The sequence below is a fragment of the Charadrius vociferus genome, unplaced genomic scaffold (assembly GCF_000708025.1).
Source record: "Charadrius vociferus isolate BGI_N301 unplaced genomic scaffold, ASM70802v2 scaffold155, whole genome shotgun sequence".
Classification (NCBI taxonomy): domain Eukaryota; kingdom Metazoa; phylum Chordata; class Aves; order Charadriiformes; family Charadriidae; genus Charadrius; species Charadrius vociferus.
Window position 1 is genome coordinate 715286 of NW_009648431.1, and position 25914 is coordinate 741199.

Below are 25914 nucleotides of genomic sequence, written 5' to 3' on the forward strand. Positions count from 1 at the left end.
CCTGCTAACCCTGAATGATGATGATTGCCACTGTCTCACTGCGGTCCCCCTGGAATTTGACTTTATGGAAGTATTTTTTTTCAAAAGTATTTTAATTGTTTCATACTTACAGTGCCTGAACTGATTTGTGTGTTCTAAATGCTTGAAGCTAGCCAGACAGCATCCTCGGTAAATTAAAAGACTGATACAAACACATCACTGAAACTTTCTCTGTCCTGTTCTCTTGAGATCATTTTTAAAAAAAGTGGGGGCGGGGGAACGAGATGTACACAAACTCTGTATTTAGAGAATTTAATAAGAGATTTGAGTTCAGATTTCTGTTTAGTATGGAAGAAACATTTTCTTTGACTAATATTTCCTATAGAGAGAAATAAGGGTTCAGTAAATAAAAGATAAATTAAAAGGAAAATATTATGATATCATCCACTTTGTAAAGGGTACTGGTGGGTGCTTTCAGATTAATTGATACACCACTGTGAAAATATATCTATATTTGAAAGAAAGTACATGTTGTGTATTCCTGTGTGACACCAGAAGGTTTTTCTATTGCAGTACCTCTAGAGGACCTGCTCAAGCTCTTTCTTTCCAAAGCAACAGGTAAAATACAAGAATATCTGCAACCATTTCACACTTTACTGAGCTGAAATGCTCTTCTACCAGGTATTTCTTGCTCTGAAGTTGTCTTTTTCTTTTGATTTTAGAAAGTCAGTTTTGATTCTCTTTCAGCCTCGTAACAGCTGTGGGGTGTGTACCCCATTTCCTGAGACACATTATGGTTTTTTGTACTGACGCCAGTGATTGAAGTGTTATCTGGCAAGACAGATCAACTGTGGGCATTCATCCATTCATCTATTAGGAAAGACATGGGCCCAGCCCTGCATGGGGCAGAGGAACTACTGACAAATGGCACAGAGAAGGTTCTTGTTGGTCTTTACCCATAAAACCAGCCCTCAGGAATCCCAGGCCCCTGAGACCAGAGGGAAAGTCTAGAGCAAGGAATACTTACCGCTAGAGGAAGAGGAACAGATTAGGGAGCACTTAAACAAACTGGTCATACATAAGTCCATGAAGCCTGACGGATTGCACCCACGAGTGCTAAGGAAGCTGTCTGATGTCATCTTGAGGTCACTGTTAATTATCTTTGAATGGTCATGGCAATTAGGAGAGGTTCCTGAAGAATGGAAGAGAGCAAATATCCCTATCTTCAATAAGGGCAAGAAGGAACATCTTGGTAACTACAGATCAGACAGCATCACCTCTGTCCCTGGGAATGTGACACAGAAAATCCTCCTGGAAACCATTTCCAAACACGTGGAGAACAAGAAGGTGTCTGGGATTCATCAACATGGATTTACAAAGGAGAAATCATACTTGACCAGCCTCATAACCTTCTGCAATTAGGTGACTGTCTTGGTGGACAAGAGAGAGCAATGGATGTTGTTTACCTTGACTTCAGTAAAGTCTTTGAGACTGTCTTCCATGGCATCATCATAGACAAACTACAAAGTACAGATATAGATAAGTCCACAGTGGGGTAGACCAGGCTGGCTGAATGACCAGGCCTGGAGTGTTGTGACCAGTGGCCAGTAGCTAGTGGTGTATCCTAGGTCTCAATAGCAGGTCTAAAACTGTTCAACATCTTAATTAGTGATCTGGATGATGGGTGCATCCTCAGCAAATTCCCTGATGATACAAAACTGGGAGGAGTGGCTAATTCTCCAGAGGGTTGTGCTGCTATCTAGAGGGACCTCAACAGGCTGGAGAAATGGGCTGACGGGAATCTCATGAAGTTCAACAAGAAGAATTGTGAAGTCTTGCACTTGAGGAGGAATAAGTCCATGCACAAGTACATGGTGGGGTCAACTGGCTGTAAAACAGCTTGGCAAAGGAGGATCTTGGGATTCTGGTGGACAACAAGCTGACCATGAGCCAGCAGTTCACTCTCACAACAAGGAAGGGTGATGGTCTCCTGCGGCTGCATTAGGAAGAGCATTTCCAGCAGGTCAAGGGAGGTGATTCATCCTGTCTACTCAGTACTGGTGAGGCCTCATCTGAATTAAGGTGACCAGTTCTGGACCTCGTCAGTACAAGAAAGGTACAGACTTACTGGAGCGTATCCAGCACAGACCCACAAAGGTGATTAAGGGACTAGAGTATCTCTCATATGAGGAAAGGCTGAAAGAGCTGAGACTGTTCTTTTGAATTTATGATCCCTTCTTGTCACATCACCCCAGGCCCTTTGCTTGTCAACCCTCAAAGGGCTTTGCTCATCAGTCCCTCACAGGGCTGCTGGTAACTCTTACCCTTTCCTGTCATTCCTAGTTTAAAGACCTCCAGAGGTCCCTTCAAACATAAGCAGTTCTGTGATTCTGTATTCCATGTCTCCTTTAAGCACCAGAGAGAGTACTAATAGTGATACCAGGAGTCAATACCAAAGAACATATCCAAAGCCTGGTTTTTGCATCTGTCCTTGATAATTAACTCACTATTGAGTCTTTTGCTCTGGAGCCACAAGTTGGAACTTCCCTTCAGGGTATTTCTGTGCATTGTCATAGTATAGCAGTGTGGCCAATGGCATGCATGCCTTGGGAAGTGTTGTCTTTGGGCTTTGGAGGTTTTGAGATTCAGCCTGCCTTCTTCCGCTAATCCACTCTGCTGCTTGGTCCTGGAAGCTTCTATCCAGCATTCAAAGAGTTAGGGCAGACACGGTGTAGTGGAAGTTTTCTTCTTTATTAGCCCATGCAAGAATATTTTCCATCCATGAGGCTTTGCTGGAGCCTGACCAGGAAATTTGGCAACTGTTGCCCTCTTACTGTAATCTATAAAATGAATGGACTACAATCAGTAAACCCCCAGGAATACTGAGTACCTATATATTCTGTTGTCCTTTTGCCTTACGTTCCTGGCCACATGGCAGGAGTGTAGAGGCACGTGACTCACAGGAAAGAGGGATGTAAAGAGACTGACTGATAGAAGAAACAACTTATACTCCTATATCCCTCAGATTTCAGAAATGAACTGTTTTGTCTTTGTTCACCAGAAAGAACTCATCAATAAAATATCTGAAACTGCAGAATCTCTCTTGAATGGTACCTTAGAGGACTTTTCAGCTGCTGGTGCCAATTATTTCATAGTGCTGAAAAATGTTCATGATCTATCAAGTACCTCCTCCTGTTGGTACCCTTCATACTTTAATTTTGCGCAGGACTCCCAAAGGAAATGGAGGAATCTACAGGAGAGAACTGATTTAAGTTCTTCACTTCTTTAAAGCTATGTCATCTTGTATTCCCTCACAGACTTTCTAACAACTCATAGGAAGAATGAGACACTTTCTACCTCCTTCGCCTATGTATTCCTCAAAGTCAACCTCAACAGTAATTTAACCAACCTCACAGGTGGCAGTTCTTTAACCATCGTGGGTTGTCTGCATTATTCCCACCAGCTGATATATAGTATCAGCACACTTAAGTATGGGTTGGAAGACTTGATACTCTTTTTCTCCTTTCTACCTTTTACTGCATGCAACTACAGTACCGTCTACCATTTTAAGGTCCTCTTACATTCAATGCTTGACGTAAGGTACAAATAGTCATTTGATTAATTTCACCATCCTGCTACCTTCCAAGCCTCTGTCGATTCTCAGGAATGTGCTGGGTTAATGTTGGCTAAGCGCTAGGTGCCCACCTAGCTGCTCACCCACTCCCCCTCCTCAACTTGAGAGAAGGAGAAAATAGGATGAAAAAGCTCATGGTTTGAGATAAAGACAGGGAGATCACTTACCAGTTAACATCATGGCCAAAACAGGCTTGGCTTGGGGAAAAATAATTTAATTTATTGCCAATTAAAATAGATTTGGGTAGAGAGAAACAAAAACAAAATTAAAACAATACCTTCCCCCCCTCTCCACGCTCCCACTGCTTCTTCCCAGGATCAAATTCATTCCCAACTCCTTCCCCCCTAACCCCAGGTAGTGCAGGGGGAAAGGAGGGTTGTGGTCAGTCCATAACAGCTCTTTTCTGCTGCTCCTTCCTCCTCACACTTTTCCCCTGCTCCTGCCTGGGTCTTCTCCACAGGCCACAGTTCTTTCAGGAAATATCCACCTGCTCTGGCATAGTCATCTCCATGGGCTGCAGGGGAATATCTGCTCTGGCACTATGGAGTAGATATCGACTTTGGTGTTTGCACTTCTGTTTCTGTCTCTCTCTCTTTTTTCCTCCATGCCTCCTCTGCTTTTGTGGCGTTTTCACAAAGGCACCACCAATTTGGCTGCTGGGCTCAGCTGTGCCCTACAGTGGTTCCATTGGAGCTGGCTGTCCCTGGCACTGGGAAACCCCAGCCTCTCCTCACATAGGTCACCTATGCAGCCTCCCTTTTGCCAAAACCTTGACACCTACACCCTATACAAAGAGACACTAATTTTAGCAGAGGAAAAATGTTGTTTTGATGATATGCAACATATGATTTGATGCTGTGCAAAGACAAGATTCTGTTTCTGCAGAGATTATTTCCTTATTTTGAAGAACATTTTGAAGGGATTACACTGTTTTGAACTTGTATGCAAGCTGTTTTATGAATTTTCAAGTTCAAATCCAGGTGATCATTTCTCTTTGAACATATTGGCAAGGCTGCAAGACTGCTTTTTGTCTTTCAACTCTGAGGGCACTTATTTTCCCATAGCTGCCAGGCTGACCTGCTGTTAAGATCTTCAGTTTCTGGTTCATGTTGCCACTTAATTAGTCCACAGCTCCTGCATATTCAACAGGATCCTGGCAACAGCTACAGCCCATTTTTGTTAGCAAGACGTCCCCTTGACACCTTATCTTGATGTGTGGGCTGATGTGGGAATTGTCCTGGGAGAAAATTTTCAGCGTCTGTGTGATGCTTTCCTTCTTTGACAGCCCTGCTTCTCTTAGTAACATTAACCATTTGTCTCTTCTTCTTGCTCAGTGTGCAAAATTCAGGGCAGTTACAGACATTTGGGATGACTTATCTTCTGCTGAGCATATTCAGCCCTTTTTATCCAATAGCTTTCCACGCTCCCAATTTGTCTCACTTAGCTGGAAATGTGGCAGCGTGTAGGTGTATAAAACCTTCTCAGGTACCTTGTCAGGTACTTCACCTTCATGGTCCAGTTCTGGAAGATGGTTTTAAAAAAGTGATTATTATCTTGAAAGTGGGATGGAGAGCACATTCAAGCAGTCTTCTACACAGGATCTGTGGTATTTGATGGAGCTATGCCTTCGCGTCGACATCTTGGAACTTGATGTAATTCATAATGTATGTACCATTCAGAACTGTAGCTATAGGTTTGCCACCACATGTTATACAAACAAACAAACAAAAAAACCAACTTTCCTTTGTCTGGAAGCAATGGAGCTCAACAGATGGCATCATCTGTGAAGATGACATTTCAGTAATTCCTCAGTGTGTCTCTTTGAGATCCTTTTTGGAAAATTTCAGCAGGTCTGATTGTTGATAAGTGAGAAGTAAGGCTTGAGCAGTCAGCAGATAACTTTTATGAGCCCTTAGAGGATGTGTTTGGTATAGTCCTTTCCAGCAAAGCTTAAAGCTTAAAGAAACTGCGGTGAAGTGACTTAATGCAGCAGAGCTCTTCAGTGCTTGCATCCCAGACATCTGTTGTCTAATCACTTTGAGTTCCTTCCAGACAGTGACTGAACATTGTACTGTTTCAAAGCAGCCTTCCGAAGCTTGGGAGGATAGGCTGTAATCATTCATTGCATAAGTGTACTCTGGGATCTTCTCTAAGAAGCTTGATGGCAGACTATCTACTTGGACTGAAAATGTATACAAGCACACTTTCCTGAAAAAAAAAAAAAAAAAAGTTTCACACAGAAAATCCATGTGCAGTCCACAGCTACTTTTGTATGGCTTCTCACTCTGTCTTACCTCTCCCTTTCAGTCTTTTTTTCAAGGCAGAATTATATCTAAGAGACTTGAATGGTGGCCACTACACTCTGCCTATAAACAATGAAGAGGAACAGAGAAGAGCTAGGGTTTACCCCTCAGAAAATGGGATGAGTTAGCCATGTGTACCAGCAGACACCATTTAGCGGCCAGTAATCTTCCTTTGTTGTTCCTGTGGGGACACAGCCTGATAGTGTGAACCTAAGAGAACTGTGCAACAGCAATTACTTCCAATAGTTTAGGTAGGACCCTTTTAACTTCAGAAGAAACCGGACTACAGCCTGTTTGACAAGACAGAAATACATTTAACAGGATGTATGCATCAGTCAGGCAACTAATGCAACAATTACCCAAATGATCCTATCAATCAGCAGTTCCCTAGATTAGTTGCCCACTCTTTGTGTGTTCAGGAATCATAGAATCTTAGAATACCAGGTTGGAAGGGACCTCAAGGATCAGATGGTCTGACCTTTCTAGGCAAAAGCACTGTCTAGACAAGATGGCCCAGCACCATGTCCAGCTGAATCTTAAAAGTGTCCAATGATAGGGAATCCACCATTTCCCAGGGGAGATTATTCCAATGACTGATTATTCTCATTGTGAAAAATTGTCCTCTTGTGTCATCAGTATCCCCTCAGGATTAACTTGTACCCATTACCCCTCATCTTTCCCATGAGACTCCTTGTAAAAAGGCAGTCTCCATCTTTGTTGTAGCCACCCTTTAAATACCGGAACATGGAGGTAAGGTCTCCCCTAACCCTTCTTTTCTCAAGGCTGAACAAACCCAGTTCTCTCAGCCTTTCCTCATATGTCAGGCTTCCCAGTCCTTTGATCATCTTGGTGGCCCTTCCCAGGGAACTCTAGGTTCATCTCTTACAGACTGGTTCTTTCTGCTGTTGATGAAAACACATAAATCTTACCTTGTGTTTTTTTATGCATTCCCCTTAACACACAACTAAAATCAAGAGTTGACTTCCTTTAGCTATCTATTTACTCATCTGTTAACTTGTTTTTGATAACAGCAAATGTCTAGACAGAAGTTGTGGCAATGTAACCACAAAACTCAAGGTACATGAGAAAAAACATGCTATGCAAACTTCTTATCACATTTTGATAGACAAAAGTAATATTCGTCTGTTCCTTTTTTATGTGTATGTGATTTTTTTTCCAATTTTTTTCAACAGCAGAGAGGTTTATGCCATGAACATGAAGTTTTGGGCATACACCTCCATCCTATTAACATGCAAATCCATAAGGTTTTTTTTTCAGGAAAAAAGAAGACAATTTGCTGCTAGATCCCACAAAATCCCATTGAAAATTGCTTTTACTGATTATACTTGTATGCTTTGGATGGCAAGCAGAGCAAATCATTGTCATTTCTGATAAATACAAACTTAATAACCAAAAGCATATATGGGGTTAGAAAGTATATTAAGATAGTTTATTTATTATTCTATAGCCATATAGTTCCACCCAAATTGATAATAATAAAAAAATCCTTGCTCTCACAGATGTGTTTTTACAGTATTCTGGGACAGAAATTTTGGGGGTTTATTTCTTACCTCTGTCACCGTTATCACTAAAGTAATGTTTGTATCACTTTGCATTTTGCTAACAGCTTTAGTGGCAGTTGTTTGTGTTTCCATGCACTGACTCACAGTAAGCATTAAATCAACTACTCTTGTCATGCATCTGAGAAATTCTGGATTCGTGTTGATTCCCTGGACTGGGTCTGGCTGGGATGGAGCTAATTTTCTTCACAGCAGCCCATATGGTGCTGTGTTTTAGACCAAAGCAGTGTTTTCAACACAGGGGTATTTTGGCTGTTGCTGAACAGCCCTTACACAGCATCAGGGCCTTCTTTGTTTCTCACTCTTACCACTCAGCGAGTTGGCTGAGGGTCGGCAAGAGGCTTGGAGGGAACACAGCTGCGACAGCTGACCCCAGCTAATCAATATCCCATAACATCATGCTCAGCAATAAAACTGGGGGGAGGGGGGAGGCGAGAGTTTTTCCAAAGCAGCCGCTGCTCAGGAACTTGCTTGGCATGGGTCTGCTCGTGGTGAGTGATTGCTTTTGCATCACTTGGGTTTTTTCCTCTTTTTTTACCTCACTTATTAAACTGGTTTTATGTCAACCCCCGAGTTTGCTCAGTTTTGCCCTTCTCTCCACCATCCTGCTGTGGGGGGAGTAAGTGAGCGACTGGAAGGGCCTTACCGTCCAACTGGGGTTAACCCACCATGTTCCTTCAATCTCACGGTCACCCCAGAAGGACCTCGGTGGCTAACTTCTGTCACATGCCCACGATGAAGCACACACAGTATTCCCTCTTATACTTCTGTTAGTTGTCATTGTTGATTTGTAGGTTTACCCATAGTAGACTTTTCAGTGTGTTAAAGGTGTGTCCAGAGGTGAGAGCCCTGCCTGACTAGTTGGTAAAAACCTCTTCTTTCACAAGGAATTAACAATGTCCTTAAAAAGAAATATTAGGACAGCCACTAAGAAATTTGCTTTGCTATCTAGATAAGAGATGTTTCAGCCCGGCAATACTCAAAAATCAGTATTTTTGAAATTAAAACAATGCTAATAATTATCTGGGAGAAGTGTGATATCTTATCTTGACGTGTCTGTTGGTAAGTGTCTGGTTTATAAATTGCAGGAAACTATACTGGAAGGTAACCCAGGAAGAATATAGCCATAGGAGGTTATATACATCCCTGAATATTTAAGTAAAGAGAATAATGACATACTGGATTTTCTCATGGCATTGTAACACAGGGCTGCAGAAATACCCTCACAGTTGAGATACTCCTGATCTAACCCAAATTACAGGAAGCTACTTGGGCATGATATTCTGCATGGTTTTCTTTATCCAAGGAAGACCAAAAGTCTTCAAAATAAGAAACATCCCAGGTTTTAGTAGAATGAAAACTAGAACATTTAAGCTCTTTATAATAAAAGCTTAAAATTATGTCAGACAAAATAGGAGAAAAATGGCTAGACGCAGTCCTCCCCTACCCACCGTGATCTTGCAGGTGGGTTTTTAGTCTCTCACTGCCTTTCTGAAGTTTAGTGAATTTGCATCTTTGATCCAGTTTTCCTGTGCATGGTCTCTGAGACCAGATCCTCTGCTGCATTCTCCTAATGCTAGTTTCAGTTTCTCTGCTTAAACAGCAGTCTGCTACTTCCCTGCTATGCCTATTGCCTGCCATCTGAGATGTTCTCCAGAACTTCTTTTTAAAACTGAACCCACTCTGTGGGTCCTTATGGGAATAATTAAATTTTCCCTTTGTATGGGTGGTAATTGTTATTCTTAAGGGAACACAATATTAACTTAAAATAGAAGTAAACATAATGTGCAGCCCATTACAGCATCACACTGATACAAAACAATCTAGAAGAACCCTAAAAGTTCTCCAGTGTTAGTAAGACAAAGGTTTTTGGCCACATCTGCAGTATTTTTAACTTGGTCCCTCTACTCGCTTTCAGTCAGTCCCTCTTCTTTCTTCAATGTGTTTAAATTTTGTGTAAGGTCCAACTCAGTTTGAGTTTCAGCAAGTTTTATTTCATCTTTATTCTTTTTACTTCCAACATGTATCATGCTTTTCTGTTTCTTTGTGTGTGTTTGTGTGTGTTCTTCATTATTTCCAATACCCTCTTCCAGCTGGTGATTGCCAGACATTTCTGCTACTTTAATTAAGGAAATTTCACACCTCTGATCTTTGATCTTTTAAGTTCTTTAACTTATTACTTTAATTTTGTGCTTTTTCCTTCCAAAAGAGAAAATTTTCATGAAAGATACAGTTTTGTTTGTCTAGCCTGTGTTTAAATCCTGGTGATTCCTGTTTGCTCCTTCCAGAGTTAATCTGGGTGAACAGTGTTTCTATAGTGTCCTTGACATTTGTAAAAATGAAATATAAGGTATCATCTTTTTTTTTTTTAGGCTGTGTGTATTTGATGAAAAAAAAAAATTAAAATGGTTTTCTGAGGAATAGAGACTCTATCAATATCAAAAGCATTTGGTCTCCTTTTGTGCATACTAAGTTAGTCTCATAGTTGTGTGATTTCCCCCAGAACCTACTTCTCTAATAATGTTAGCAATCTCTCTCTGCATTCATTCTCTGTCCCAGGATCTTCCATTCTCATTGATCTTCTACGTACAAGTTTCCATTATTTCAGTAACAATAAATTGACTTTGTGTATCTTGGCAGCTTTGACATTTCACTGTGTTGTTTCATTTCTTTTCCCAACTGCAAGCAATGTAGCAGAGGCAGTTTTTATAGAAGACTATAGTAAATGGAAGCCATTCCTGATCCCTGGCAAATAAGCCCTTCAGTGCTGTTTGCTTAATGGCTTCACTCTAAACTAAGTGTCTGAATGTACCTATTGGGCATGCAGCGAATAGCTGAGCCTGAAAAATAGTCAAATATCACATTTGCCAAGGCAGCAGGAAGTGCACTCTGCTCTAAAGGTAGAAGCCAACTAAGCTGTTGCAACATAAAGAAAGAGTCAGTATTAAGAGAGGAACGTGGTGATCACATTCGTGATTTGTGATTTTTGGTGTGCAGCATAAAAACAAGAAAGGAATGAAGGAGCTGGCAGCTGTTATACACGAAACCATTGGAAATGCAACTCTTATTTTGTGCTCTTTCATCTGAATGAAATGAGATTTGGAAATGAAAGAACAGAGGAGGTGATATTTAGTAAAATGGAATTCTGGGGAACATTAGCATAAAATCATTAATTTCCTATTTTATTAGTATTAATGCTATGCTTTTCGAAGGCAAAAAGGAGTAAAGATAAGTAACTGTGTCAGTGCCTGTCACTCTCTTCTGTGGTTTAAACCTCCTTCTTACTTATTTACCCAGCTTCTACCTACTTTAGTGTGCTGTATTAGTGGTTACTAAATACTGAGAATTGTATATACAACTACAGAAAGCTGCTTTCTCTGTGTGTAATAGTAAACAGAAAAGACATTCTTTGATTGTGTCACTGTCTCATTATACAGATTCTCATTCCAGGTTACAGAATGCTGTTTTACAGACTTGTTCACAGCATAGGTAGAATAGTATGGAAAAAGAGACGAAAAAAAATAAAACCAAATACATTTATAGAATGTATTTCAAAATTAAGACAAATTAATTATAAGACAAAATGTTAGTGTAGACCTGAAATGGTAGGAATGTGCTGGCTTTTCACATGAGCCTATATTGTTTGCCATTTATGAGGTCATGGGCACTCAATACCTGAAAAACAAGGTTATTGATTTTGCCTTGTGATCAGTTTGTGAATATAGTGAAAACTGTTAGTCCATGTGGCATACCTGCTGTCTATCTTCTGGTAGTTTTCTTGCATATAGAAGAATACTTTTGAACTCTTTAGTGGGTTTGGAGGAAAGGGATTTGAATGAATCGGATGTATTTAGTTAAAAGAGATTCCTGGTTAACAGCATAAATAAGTGCATGATGCAAACTTCTGTGTGTGTGTGCATGTGTGTGCATGCACTTGTTCATGTATGTATGTGTTTATATATGAAATTGTATTCCTTTTGGCTTCTGAAATGTTAATAGCTGAATTACCATGTGAAAAGTTTTCTACTAACGAGGCAAAAATTTACTGCTGAAAAAATGCCTGAGATCATCAGGCATCCTGTGATTTGCAGAGTTTTTACAGGATAGAGTTTGTAGAGTTCTTACATAGAAGGACATGGGGGTCCTGGTAGACGCCAAGTTGAACGTGAGCCAGCAATGTTCCCTTGCAGCAAAAAAGGCTGATTGTATTCTGGGCTGCATTATGAGAAGTGCTGCCAGCCTGTTAAGGGAGGTGATCCTTACCCCTGCTCAGACCTGGTGAGGCCACACTTGGAGTGCTGTGTCCAGTTCTGGGCTACCCAGCATAAGAGTCATGACCATACAGGAGAGAGTCCAGCAAAGGGCCACAAAGCTGATTAAGGAACTGGAGCATCCTGTGAGGAAAGACTGAGAGATGTGGGACTGTTCAGACTGGAGAAGAGAAGGGAGGGATGTCATCAATGTGTACAAATATCCGACGAGAGGGTGTAAAGAGGACAGAGTCAGGTTTTTTTTCAGCGGTGCTCAGTGACAGGGCCAGAGACAATGGGCACAAACTGAAACACAGGAGGTGCCATCTGAATTATCAGGAAAAACCTTTTCAGTGTGAAGGTGACTGACCACAGGCACAGGTTGCCCAGACTGGTTGTGGATTCACTATCCATAGAAATATTCAAAAGCCATCTGGACATGATCCTGAGCAACCAGCTCTAGGTGATGCTGCTTCAGCAGGGGGGTTGGACAAGATGACCTCCAGAGGTCGCTTCAAACCTCAACCATGCTGTGATTCTATGAAATAACACAACCTATGTGGTCTGTTATTGTTCTCTTTCATGAAGTCATAGAATAGTTTGGATTGGAAAGGAACTTTCAAGGTCATCTAGTCCAATGCCCCTGCAATAAGCAGGGACATCTTCAATTAGATCAGGTTGCTCAAAGCTCCATCCAACCTGACCTTGAATGTTTCCAGGGATGGAGCATCTGCCACCTCTCTGGGCAACCTGTTCCAGTGTTTCACCATCCTCATTGCAAAATATTTCTTCCTTCTATCTAGTCTAAATCTACCCTCTTTTAGTTTAAAATCATTACCCCTTGTCCTATCACAATTATTTCTGAGCATCCTGTATTGGTTGCTACTGGAGATATAGGATACATGTTCAGTGCCTGGTGAAGATGGTTTTTACTCTTGTCTAACATATCTGTTTCTAGGATAAAGTTGGGGGGAAAACCTAAATTATTTTTCATGGTCAGATGTACTTTGTTGTGGCAGTAGAAGCCTCAAAATTGCAGAATAGTGGAAAGGAGGGTTCAGAGCCCTCTGAGTACCAGATCTCTATACAGTTATTAATGATACTTGTAATATCTGTGAAGACTGACTAGAAAACTAAATGCTGTTAGCTTGGTAAGATGTACATTGCATGAACACCTTTTTTTAAATATATCATTCTAAAGCCTTTTAATAGCCTTGAAAATTTTGTGACAGTTGGAAGGGGTTTTTTTCAACGAGAAGGAATGTGCTAGAGAAAGAATACAAATGCATTAGAATCTCAAGAAAGGGAAAGTGGCTGATCCTGTGGTGTTTGAGGTATGTTGAGAGTAAAAATAAAAGAGATAATGTTTCATCTTGAGAAGAATAAAGCAGGTCATCATTGAGACTTAAAGCTATGCTAGGGAAGGAGAGGAGGGAACTCAGTTCCAGGATCTGAGTGATGGAAGCAGGTAAGGAAGCAGTTTAGAATCCACCGTGCATGTTTAGTTATTTTAATACTTGCTTTCTTTTTTTTTTTTTTGAAACGAAGAAATCACTTGATACTTTTGGTTTGTAGAATATCGTTTGATTTCTCCTCTAGATCATCTAGTGCATAAGTGGGTTCATGTTAATCTGACCTTTTTGTCTACTCTGGCTTTCCTCGGGACTACCAATTCCAAATAAAATACTGTAGACAAGGGTTCTAAGAGCATGAAACTCAGGGCAAGTATGAGAATCTCAGGACTGGGTGTGTGTTTTGACAATGATATGAATAGTATATGAGTCAAGATAGGGGGAGATAGAATTGAGAGCTAGAACAAAAGGAAACGTTCCGCATAAACCAACATCTGCCCTTGGCAATGAGTAGGCAGTACCGAGATAATTCACAGCTCTGGGGAAACACATATTGTCATAAGTCTCTCAGGACTGTGACTCTGAAACTGGAAATTCAAGCTAAAACAAATAATTAGGTAACTGAATCCAACTGCTTACCTCACTCCTTTGCTAGAGGTTTTCGTTTCCTCAGGAGAGATGACAAAACAGGTCATGGGTCCACTTCTCAGTTATGCCAAGTTAAACTGCCATTGATCTCAATCTATGCTAATATGATGAATTATAGATATATTTTCCAATTGTGTTACATTTGTCACAGAGGCAGTAACATCTAGCTGAAAGACAGTGCAGACAACAGTGAGCAGTAGCCTGTCAGTTGTCTCATCAAAAATTGATAAAGGTTTTAAATTTTTACTCATTGGTAGAGTTTATTGGTTTTGGAACACAAAAAAAATTGTCTTGTCTTACTATAGTAAGAGAATTAAATGCATTTTGGAAGTGCGTGGTTTCATTACCTTCTTCACATATCATGGTTAATGTTTTTATGTGACCTGTCTGTAGTAGATATACCTCTGATCACATAAATACATGTGAGTAACATCTTGGTGACCTTGGAATGCACGCGTGCTTCAAAGCACCTTGTTATGTCTCAGGCAGCTCTCCTTGTTACCATGTTCCTAACACTGCAAACCACCACAATACTAGTTCTCACCTGGTCCTGGTACATTATATATACCACACTGTTAGACTTGGGATTTTCTGAAGTATTTTTGGGAAGTGAAGGCATTTGCTGAAAGGCATAGTGTGACAGCTGATATATTCCTTACATCTTGTGCGAGGAATACTGTGTTACCTTGAGACCCCTCTTGTCTTAAAAGAGACTGAGCTAGAAAAAAAATGCTATGTATTTACAATACACAAAACCAGACAATCCAGTTGCAGATGTTTATAAAAGATGTACAGGCATGATATAAGAAAGCACAAAATCATACAAATTTATGAAGAAATTTTCTCCTTATCTCTCTCTTCTTCAGCTGAGAATCTTCAGCTTTCTTAGAACTCTGACAAAATGAACCCCTTCTGACCATATACCTCAGGTTACATTCACAAAAAAAAAAAAAAGCCTGTTTTGTTGGAACATTTGAGCTTTTATAGCCATTTTTTCCTTCTGAATACTACCAGATATTCCAGATAAATACAATCCTTCTCCCTGAAACATATGTGTTTCGTCGGTATGCCAGACATAACCTGACCATCATATAAGTATTAATTCCTTTGATATGCAGATGTGTCTGTTTTAGATAAGGTGTTATCTCTTCCAGTTCCGACATGTACAGCTACTTTCTTCGACTCCTCCCTTTTCTGTAACTCAACATTTATGATTCAGTAAGAAGTGTTTTACACTGAATCTTATTTTAGATATCATAGAATACCTTGATTTGAAACCAACTCATGGGGATCATCAAATCCGTCAGTACATAAACATACACATTTGATACAAACATCTCTTGGGTTAATTGTAGGTCTGAGCTATTGGTTATTGAACCAGAACTGCAGAAGTGGATTGGTTTGGACTGAAAACTGGTTCATGGTGATGGACTCCTAACACCTTTCCTCTAATGTGCTCTAATACTGTATCATATTATTGTAGCACAGTGTTCAATATGTTTAACTTCAGCATCACTCTGAAAAGTGCAGGGAGTTGATTTCCACAGTTAGTTAATAGAGTCTGTACTAGGTAAGAAACACAAGTCCGTTTTCCACATTTCACTGTACAAGTTCTAGTCATCTCAGGCCAATATATTTTCCAGCTTGTTGGTTGGCAAGGTATTATATCACATTAACAAATTACAGTAGTTGAATTTGCGAAGAATTGCAATAGCAATCACAGTAAATCATGCATTGTGTTTATAAGCATAAAAACTGAAATTGTTTACAAAAAGGCCAGACATTGCTAGCCATAGGAGGTCCTTCCTTACTTCAGAGTCTTCATATCACTTCTGAAATGCAACATTGCACTTGCTTAACTGCAAGGCAAAAGCAAGTTTAAAAGATAAGGATATTGGCCAAGGACGAACTTTCATAAAAATGGTGAGGGAATTTCTCAGTACCCTTGAATCTTTCAGACTTACTGATTTTAATTAATCCTTTGTGGCTTAATGAACCATTCTCAGCCAGCACAAACTGGCAGGATCATGAGAAATTGACAGTGAAACACGCACAATTTTTGCACTGCTGATCAATTTAGATGAGGAAATGATGCAAAAGGAATGTGAATGTCTGTTGTATGGTGTGCTCTTTCCATCAGAATTTGGGACCAGGCAGATGATCAGTCTTGTTCTCTCTGTAAAGCACAACAATCCAGGCAATACTGGTCCACTCACAGATCCTATATGAGAGGGCAGTCGCAGTTCCTTGCCCTACAGCACAGGAGACTGGAAGAACTCCTGACTTGTTGATTTCCCATAGCGGAAGAACTATCAAGGCAGCAAGTTTTGCAACCCCTGGTTTGAGTTGCTGGAACAAATGAGAAATGAGGAGCAGAAATGTAAACCTGTACGACCCCAGGCAGTTTGTTTGTCGTCGTCCCCCCCCCCCCGCCAGGTCTATTTTATTACGCTTTACCATTCTCATTTCACGAAAGTCTTGTGATAAGATTCAATATCCATGGCAGATATGACAAAGAGGTTGAGGAAAATAGCAAAAAATTGTTTAGAAATCTCAGCAGAAGCAGCTATATGAAAAAAAAAAAAAAATCTTGATTTAACTTACTTAGCCCCTCTTTAGTTGTGTTAGTATAACTAAATCAAAAAAGATTTTTTGGCTATTTGGCTCAGAATCACAATGTCAGTGTAAAATGATCTATTATATTAACATATCAATTCAATAAAACTTTGATATTATGCATAGGTTTTACAGTGTTTCATTTCATGACCGGTACTGGTCAGAATGTAGGAGAGATTTCAGTTCCTTTGCGTTTCATCCACTCCATTTTACATATGGTGACATGTAGGCAATTTTACCATTATACCTTCCCATTTTTCTTTCCCATTTCTGTACTAATACTAGTACAGAGGCTAAAACAATATTCATTCTCCCATATTTTAAGTGTTTTCTTTTATTACTTTTGTTTTCAGAACCAATACCACTTTTCAGTTTCCTACACATTATGAAATGTCATTAAACTCTAATAAAAATTGGTTTATACTACATTATCTGGCAATCAAAATGCATGTGGATTAAAATTGGAACTGACTAGAAAAAGTATTTTAAAAAGTAAGTATTAGAAAGTGCAGTAACAAACAGCATAGATATATCATCCACACACACACACAGTTTCCTTCAGCAACACTTCTCCAAGGAAGGCTCATTTCTTTCTTGTTAGTGGCTACGCAAATTAAGTAGAGTAACATTGTCCGTTTTGCTCAAACTCCTGGAGTTAAAATGTGCAAGGTTTAAAGGGATGTAAAATGACATTTCTCAAAGAACAAATTCTTCTTTAGAGGGGAAGGAACACCACCACCAAGACCCCCAAGGAATTCAGGCTTTTTTGAAAAGGAGATTATTTTTGTTTTTCTTATGTAGTCTGATATAGAAATTCAGTTGCAGTAGGTTTCGAGCAGGTTAAAACTGAGGTGGTTAGTCAAATTTGTTGCTGTTTGGCCAATCTGAAGAGAATACAGAGTTGAGAGTAGAACTTGCTTATTTTCAACCATCAGCAAGTTTGCTGATGACACAAAACTGGGAGGAGTGGCTGACATGACCTCTTGGAGAGCAGCTCTGTGGAGAGGGACCTGGGAGTCCTGGTGGACAACAGGATGACCATGAGCCAGCAATGTGCCCTGGCGGCCAAGAAGGCGAATGGCATCCTGGGGTGCATCAAGAAGAGTGTGGCCAGCAGGTCGAGGGAGGTCATCCTCCCCCTCTACTCTGCCCTGGTGAGACCGCATCTGGAGTACTGTGTCCAGTTCTGGGCTCCCCAGTTCAAGAAGGACAGGGAACTGTCCTTTGCTGGAGAGGGTCCAGCAAAGGGCAACGAAGATGATTAGGGGATTGGAACATCTCTCCTATGGAGAAAGGCTTAGGGACTTGGGTCTCTTTAGTCTAGAGAAAAGAAGATCGAGGGGGGATCTTATTAATACTTACAAATACTTAATGGGAGGATGCCAGGGGGATGGGAGCAGTCTTTTTTCAGTGGTGCCCAGTGATAGGACGAGGGGTAATGGGCATAAACTTGAACATAGGAAGTTCCATCTTAACATGAGAAGGAACTTCTTTACTTTGAGGGTAGTGGAGCACTGGAACAGGCTGCCCAGAGAGGTGGTGGAGTCTCCCACTCTGGAGACATTCAAAACCCGCCTGGACGCTGTCCTGTGCAACATGCTGTAGGTGACCCTGCTCTGGCAGGGGGGTTGGACTAGATGATCTCCAGAGGTCCCTTCCAACCCTAACCATTCTGTGATTCTGTGATTCAGAACTCTTTGTGACCATTTGTTATGATTCTAATCACTAGCAAGAACCAGAATTGGAGTAGAGAAACTGTTATCTCAAGGTTCATTTTTATCTGGCAGTTATGCACTATTTTCCAAACTGTTCATTGTGTTGTTAGTAAACATAAATAAAAATGTTATTAGAGTATTCAAAAATGTGTACCTGGGCCATTTTGTTTATGTGTAAAATATTGCAATTTGAAAAGTTTCACAATCTTTTGCAGTGAGTTCTACAAATCAGACATCAAAATCAGGCATATTTCACAAGAATCGTGAAGATGTGAAAGATTACTGAATTGTGTGTGCTGGTACACTCTAATATCTATAGTGAGAATTTTTAAGATCTATAGAATTTATCCTGATTGGAGACAAATGAGGAAAGGTTGTGTTATACCTTTGTTTCTTTTGAGTTAATTATATTTTTTTTTTAAATAAATGCTCTGATCATAAGCTAAAACCTCATTATATTATTTATGAATCTGAAGTGAAATGACAGCATGCAAGCTCATTTCACTAGGAACTCAATTCTAGGTTAATTCTACCTAACAGCAGCTCTAATTTGGGCTAGTCAGTAAGCGATGTTAATAAATGGTTTGGCATATATGTGTGAACTTTTCCTACCAGGTAAGTATCTGTACTCATTTTTGTCAAGTATAAAGGGCATTTAAAGAGCATGGTTACTATATGTCAAACATATCTGCATAGTTTCTGAATAGTGAATTGTATTAAATTAAATTTCTGGTGTTGCTATGACCCTGACATTTTCAGGCAATTTAATTATTACAGTTTGTCAGCATATTAATGTATTTTTGTAAATGGAAGAAAACCCAACTACATGTGAAGTCTGCATTTTAATGCTCTGCTAATCATAAACGAGTATCTGTTCTCAAAAATAGCAGAATAAAAGCCGCTTACTTTTGCTTGTTTGTATCAATAGCCCTTATTCCTAAATATGTCTAAGAAGACTTTTTTTTTTTATAGATAGATAGCATAACACCCCAAAGTGATTGACCAAAGTGTTTATGATGTAATGATTACAAAACAAAGAAGTATTTTAATACTACTTTAGAGGAATGCATTACATTCAAAATATACACATATGTGGGAGAAATTATGAGAAGCCCAATCAGTATGTTTGTTTGGGGGAAAGGAAACCATATTGTTAAAATATTCACCAATAATAGTGCTGGGGGGAATATGCAGATAAATGTTCATTCCCAAACCAAGCGATTAATTTGCTGTTCAGTGTGCAAAATGGATCATAGGTTGCCATAGTGAGTTTTCTCTACACCAACCTGACATTCAGAGTCTTGAATGAACTAAAATAGGCACAGTAGCTGTCATAAATGTTAAAACTATATTGTACCTGACTTTTGCATTTATTGTTTCCTTTTATTTTCTATTTTTTTGTTTATTTGTGTTTAAAATCCCAAGAATGAGAGCTTTTGTTGAAAAACAGACGTGGCGTGACTGGATCATAATTAAGCTTTAGTAAAACTTCAGAAGAGGGTAAGGGAAAGAAGCAGCAGCAGAGCTCTAACAAGTTGATTTATGCAGCCAATACTAAAACACTGTTCAATTTTTCATTTTTTCAGGCAATGTTATGGGTCCCATGTAATTTCCAACTCAGAATTGTGCAACTGTTTCTGTCCATGTGCATATTAGATTTGCAACAGATCCTGCATCCTGTTAGTTTGAAAACTGTTTTATTTACTATTTATAAAAGGCAGGAAAAAAAGGATAACAAGCATCTCTTACAAAAAGTAAAATGTGAAACTTAATAGGACTATACATTTTCAAAGATTACCTGGCATAATTTTTCATGCTAACGGCAGCAAAAGCAGACTGCTGACTATAACACTTGTCAGTCCATCACGCTTATTTCCTTGCCAAAGTGGCTGGTAAAGGAATGATATGGAAGAGAAACAGTCTTCTGCTGTCCATAGTCCATATCAATAGTCTATGCCAGCTATCATGGTAAATCAAATGATATTGTTCTTTTAATATCTGAAGTGTAACTTTGGGAAGAGGAGTGTTCACATCCAGTCCTTGAATGAGGGTTTTTTCTTTCTAAGTTCCGGGAAGCCTCAGTGCAATCCTGTAAAACGTGTTTGCTACGCAGAGAGTCGACCTTCCCCGTTCCCACACCTGAACTTTACTGACTTCAAATGCCACCTTAAACAATGACATAATGTTCCACATCATCGCATTGTATTAATATATCTGTTTTAAAGTCTTAGCTGCCTTTAAGCCTTTGCCGCTAAAGAAATAAAGAGTAAAATGTTAATGAATGTCTTTGAGCCCTTCCCACGGGTTGGAAGCCCGGTTCATTTTGTTTATAGTGTATGTCATGGCACAGTGTGTTATGTTTCAGGGTGGTTGAACAGTGCAGAGGAAAGCAATTCGCCTCGCTTCAGCCGTGTCGTACTTGTGCAGCACATCTCTCTGCTGGGAGGCTGTTATGGTTTGAGAGACCCATAACAATTTGTTGTCGTTTAGACAATCATTCTATCACCCGATGACCCCTCCCCACCTGGGAAGGGGAATCAGGAAAAACAAGGAAACCCGGGAGCTGGAGTATAAACAGGTTTAGTAGAATAAGATTAGATAATCAACATTAACAGCACTAAAGAACCAATATTGATCCCGACACCAATACAGAATATGCAAAGATTATACTCGGCCAACTCTATCAGTAGGAAGCTGTGCACTCCCAGCAGTGGACAGCAAATGTCGGACACTGCGAGTGCTACAGCTTCAGGAGGAAGGAAAGGCCTCAGGAGTCCGGCACCAGGGCACAAAGTTCTCAGGATGGCAGCCATCAATTGAGAGAGAGAACTCCGCAGCAAACTTTCTAATTTATAGTGAATGTGACGTTCATGGTATGAAATAATCCTGTTGGCCAGCTTGGGTCAAGTGCCCAGGTCTCACTCCTCCTCATCCCCGCATCTGGCTAGCCCAAAAACACTGAGACCTTGAAACCCACACGCCATAGCTGACTGTAAAATAAATATTTTCACAAATTCAGACACTGGAGTCTTCTAAAAGTGCATTTTTCCCAAGTATTAGAAGAGAAGTTAGTCCTGTGTCACTCAAACCAGGACAGAGGCAAAGGACTCTCCTTTCCTGAGAGATTTGGGAGCAGCTTTTGGTAGCCCCAGGCAGAAAGCCTGTGGGAGGAAAAGAGACTGGGGAAGTCCTGAGAGGAACAAGGTGCTTACTTAATGCTTGGGGATGACTCTTCCCATCCATGTGATAGCAAAAAGGAAATTTTCCTGGGGACCCAGAAGCAGCCCTGTGCATCTGGAACTCAATGTTTTTGATACCAAAGTCACTGAACATTTTAAAAAGCAAGACACGAGGAAAGGGCCCTCCCTGCAAAGACAGAGGAGGGAGATGGGAGATTTATCTATCTCACCCAGCACATCCAAAATCTATTAAATGCTTGCCATGTTCTAATTTAGTATTTTGTGTTATAGTAAAACCTAGTTTAAAAATCTTTCAGTCCTTTAACATCTCTTTTTCCTTTAAAGAAAAGGGCAGGTGGTTTTACTTCAAGGCTCTGGACAGAGCAAGAAGCCCTCACAATATGAAACGTGGTTTACCAGCTGGTAAGGAAGAAGGCAAATATACAGGCTAGAAGCCATCATTCTTTTTATGATCTTTAATGATAAAAAAAAGAGATAAGGAAGACTATTTTGGAAAAATCTCTTCCCATTAGTTTGACCAATTTTTGACCCCATTTAGATTTATACCGTCCACGACATCCTATGGCAGAGTTCCACAGCTTAATTTTGAGTTGTAGGAAAAGTATGCCCTTTAGGTTGCTTTATTCTTCTCACTGATTTATACAATTTCATGTCCTTTTGATCCTCTGCTGTGATAAACTGAAAACTCCTTACTTATCTGTGCACTACTCTGTTCTAACTCTCCTTGATGGTGAGTTTTAGTGAATAAAGAATCCTAGCCTATATAGTCACTCTCTGTTCAGAAACTCTCTTATGTATCATCATCCTTACATACCTTATAGTTTTTGCATACTGTGAAATTTTTGCACATTGTGAAATCCTCTTCTCGGAATTTTGGTTTTGCTATCCTGAGTAATGCAGGAAACATTGAGCCAGTTGTGAATATGCAGAAGAGCACAGATCCTAATACAGACTGCTGAGGGAATTTCTAGGGGGGTCTCCATGTTGAGAAAACTCACTATTTAATCCAAATTTTTCTCCTTCTGTGTTAACCATTCTCTTCATTTATTGACGGCCTTCCTTGTCATCCCAGCGTGACTGAGTTACTTCAGAATGTTTTAGCACAGAAACTTGTTAAAAGCCTTTCATAAATCAAAGGCTATGTGCCAAGGCATCCTTTTTCACATATTCAGTGTTTCTCCTGTGAGTTGCAATTTCCCTTTTCAGAAACCGTCTTAGCTATTCCCCAGTACATTATGTTCATCTATGTATCTGTTAATTCTGTTCTTTAACGTAGTTCTTAATGGATTGTCTGGAATGGAACTGGGACTTACTGATCCATAGTTTGAGGTGTGCTTTTGCACTCCCTAGTCTTGTCCCCCTTTCTCCAATCATAAAAAACAAAAAAACCCAAACCAATCCAAACTCAAAACAAACAAACAGAAAACACCAAAATCCACATCTACCATTCCCATGGTTTGAATGCCATTGTAGGTAATGATGACCATGGTAATTTCCTTTAGGACTTCTGGGCAAACACTATGTGGTCTTTTTGTCTTTTTTTTTCTTTTTTTTCTTTTTTTTTTTGCTATTGTTCACTTTGTTCATTTATTTGAAAATATCTTCCAGTAATAACTCAATTTGAGATCTCTGATGTATCTCTACTGAAAAGGGGTTCTGGCATGGGAACCTCCTAGAGCTCCTCTGCATTAAATTTTGATTTGGAGAGTTCATTTACATTTCCTGCTAGAGCCTTATCTCTTTGAACATTCCTTTTATACTTTGATGGTCTATTGGCCCTACAGCCTTTCTGGCAGGCTTACTGCTCCTATTGGGTTTTAAAAAGAATTTACTGCTTGCCATTATGCTTTTAGCAAATTGTTCCTCAAGATCTTTTTATTTTTCTTTACTTGGCCTGCTTTATTGAATTTTTACTGCCAACATTTATATAACTTCCTATTTTTCTTCATTTGGACATGACTTCAACTTTTAGAGGACGTCTTTTAGCCATTATAAACATTTTGTACCCTGCTATTTAAACATTGCAGTTTTTGAGGGTCTCTTTTTTTTTTTTCTAGTAGTTTATTTATATTTTATGTGAACCTCTGATTGCTTGTTTTAAGTATTCATCTGCATGTGCTTTACCCTTTGGGATATCCCTCTGAATTTCCTTTAAAAAAGTCTCTTCGTTTTTATGTAGTGCTCCTGTGCCAACTGATGACCTCAATGACTTTTTTTGCTGTTCTTTCTGCAGGTGTCTAAACCTGACTTCATGGTCAGTGTTAGGATCGGGTCCTTTGCAGTGTAAAGGACAAAGCCAAGCCTTTCTTCTCCGCCTATGGGCTTATGACCAGCAGCCATTTAGTGCTTCAGATCATACCCTCTCCCATTGTTACCGCATTTTCTTCCTGAGCAGTCTCCCAATGCCCCATTCCAATATGTCAATGACTTTCATCATCATGGACAGTCCTAGCAGTACTTTTTTCCTATTTTGGCATGAAATTTATTATATAAACTATGGAGTCTTACCTGTATGTGGCCCCAAGGACAGGTACATGCTATCTGATGTGACCAGGAACCTGTTCCAGTCCAGTGGTCCAGTTCATAAAGACTGAGTTGCAACATTTTGGATGGTTTCGTTATATGTTAGAACTCCTCTTAAAATATTGTGTCAGTGTTATTTGTTTAGATGGCGAGATACGCATACCAATTTATTGTTCTGTGGTTTTTCAGTGCCCCTACGATGATTCCTGTTTTTAGCCATCTTTGAAACATTGTTAATGGTACTAGATATCTTTTGAGCAGGGAAGTAGTAAACTTAAAAGTAGACTTTTCAAAGCTTCCTTGTTTGCCATTCCCCATGACCTGTGTTCGTCCATAAAAATAAAATACCTGATTAAAGTTACAGAAATCCACTTTTTGCTGGTGTCTCACTGTACCTGTGGTGCTGTCTGTATGTCCAAAAATCTATGAGTTTATTTTTAAGTCAGTACTGCTTATCTTGCTGCAATTTCTTTTCACATTCAAATTTCTTTTATAGAATGTCATTAGAGGAAAAAAAAAGGAGGCCAGGAGGGTTCTTCAGGAGTAGGGTTAAATTATGTTACAAATCTTTTGCAGAAACTTAATTATTTTTAAAACTGATCACAAAGACAGCAAACAAAAGAACTGTGTGTATTTTCTCCTTTGTAGATACCTGGACCTGTCTACAATTTCACTGGCTGTATTCAAGTCATAGAAATCAATAATGTGGGACCTTTCAACTTCTCTAATGCTGTGGGAAGAAATAAGGTTGACAATTGCAGGTAAACTACCCTCTGTGCCTTTTCAAATCAGAAGAAACTGTTTGTGATGATTTTGCTTTCTTCCTAAATAGGGTGAGCATTTTAGATAATTTCAACCATGGTTACAGAAAAAAAAAATATTCTATTGATGGATATTGTGCTTTCTTTAATGCTTCTGAAGCCTTTTCTTTATGTAAGATGCTTTTTGTAAAGTAGTTCAATTAAGCTTGACAGCTTATTTGGAGTGAGTTTTCACCCAATGAATGCTGAAACACAGTGTACTAAGCAAGATAATCTGCAACAAAATACAGGAGTGGGAAGCGGGGTGATGTGCTGGTTGTGTTTCTACTCATGGTTTGGAGATTTCCATTAATCTTGTAACAAATACTGATGACTTGCTGCTACACTTACTGTATATGAGATTGTGAAAATCTGGAGGGAGTTTATTATGATTTTAGTCATAGGACATAAGTTCTATATCCCTGGAAAATTTTGCATAAGCCTTTTTACATATGGCTTCATTTTTTTTCCCTAAAATTTATACAATAGTTTAATTAATGTTTGTGTGCTTGTTTAAACAGTATGTTAGAAAGCTAGTGCTAACTGACTAGATTATTAATTAAAGATCCATGAGATCTGGACTCTGCACTCCTACAATTAGCCCCTTAATGAACTTACACACATCACACTCAAAGTTATGAAAGGAGTGTAAACATCAAACCCATTCTCAAATCAACCACCTGCCTCAAGTTCTAGGCATCTATGCTTTTGTCAGTAAAACTTTCTCTGAACATAAAGTTCAGCTTGTTACATCTGCACAGACCTGCCACCATTTTTATTTAGAAGAGCAGCTCAGTGTCATCTCTTTGTCCAAACTTGATGAAGAAATAAATCTTCGCACCCTTTGAGTTCCCCAAGTAATTTTGTTTGGAAGATGTTCTCTAAGTGCATTTAACAAACAGTTGTGCTGCGCATACAACACAGTTGTATCTGCACAAAATACAGAACTTTGTCCTCTGTTGTGACAAACCCCAGCTTAGAAAGAAGTGATGACTCCACTCTTGCCTTCCTGCACAGCGTTTTCTCCTAGCTAGAACTGTGGTCTCCCCCAAAATGGGGGCACTTGCTCTTGTCTGTGGAACTATGCGCCTGTGAAGAACAGAGATTCGTGGAGATGAAAGTGAGTGAGGAAGATACTTCATGCCTTTAATTCAAGGTATAAACTTAGGGGGAAAAAAAAATCTTGATTTCATAAACTATCTCAGGTGTCTCCTCTGGTTACTGGATTGGGAAATTGTTCTCCATTTTGCACAGACATTAGAGCTTTGGTTCCCCAAATCCTGGCCAAGATGTAGCTCTAGTTTTTATGCAAGG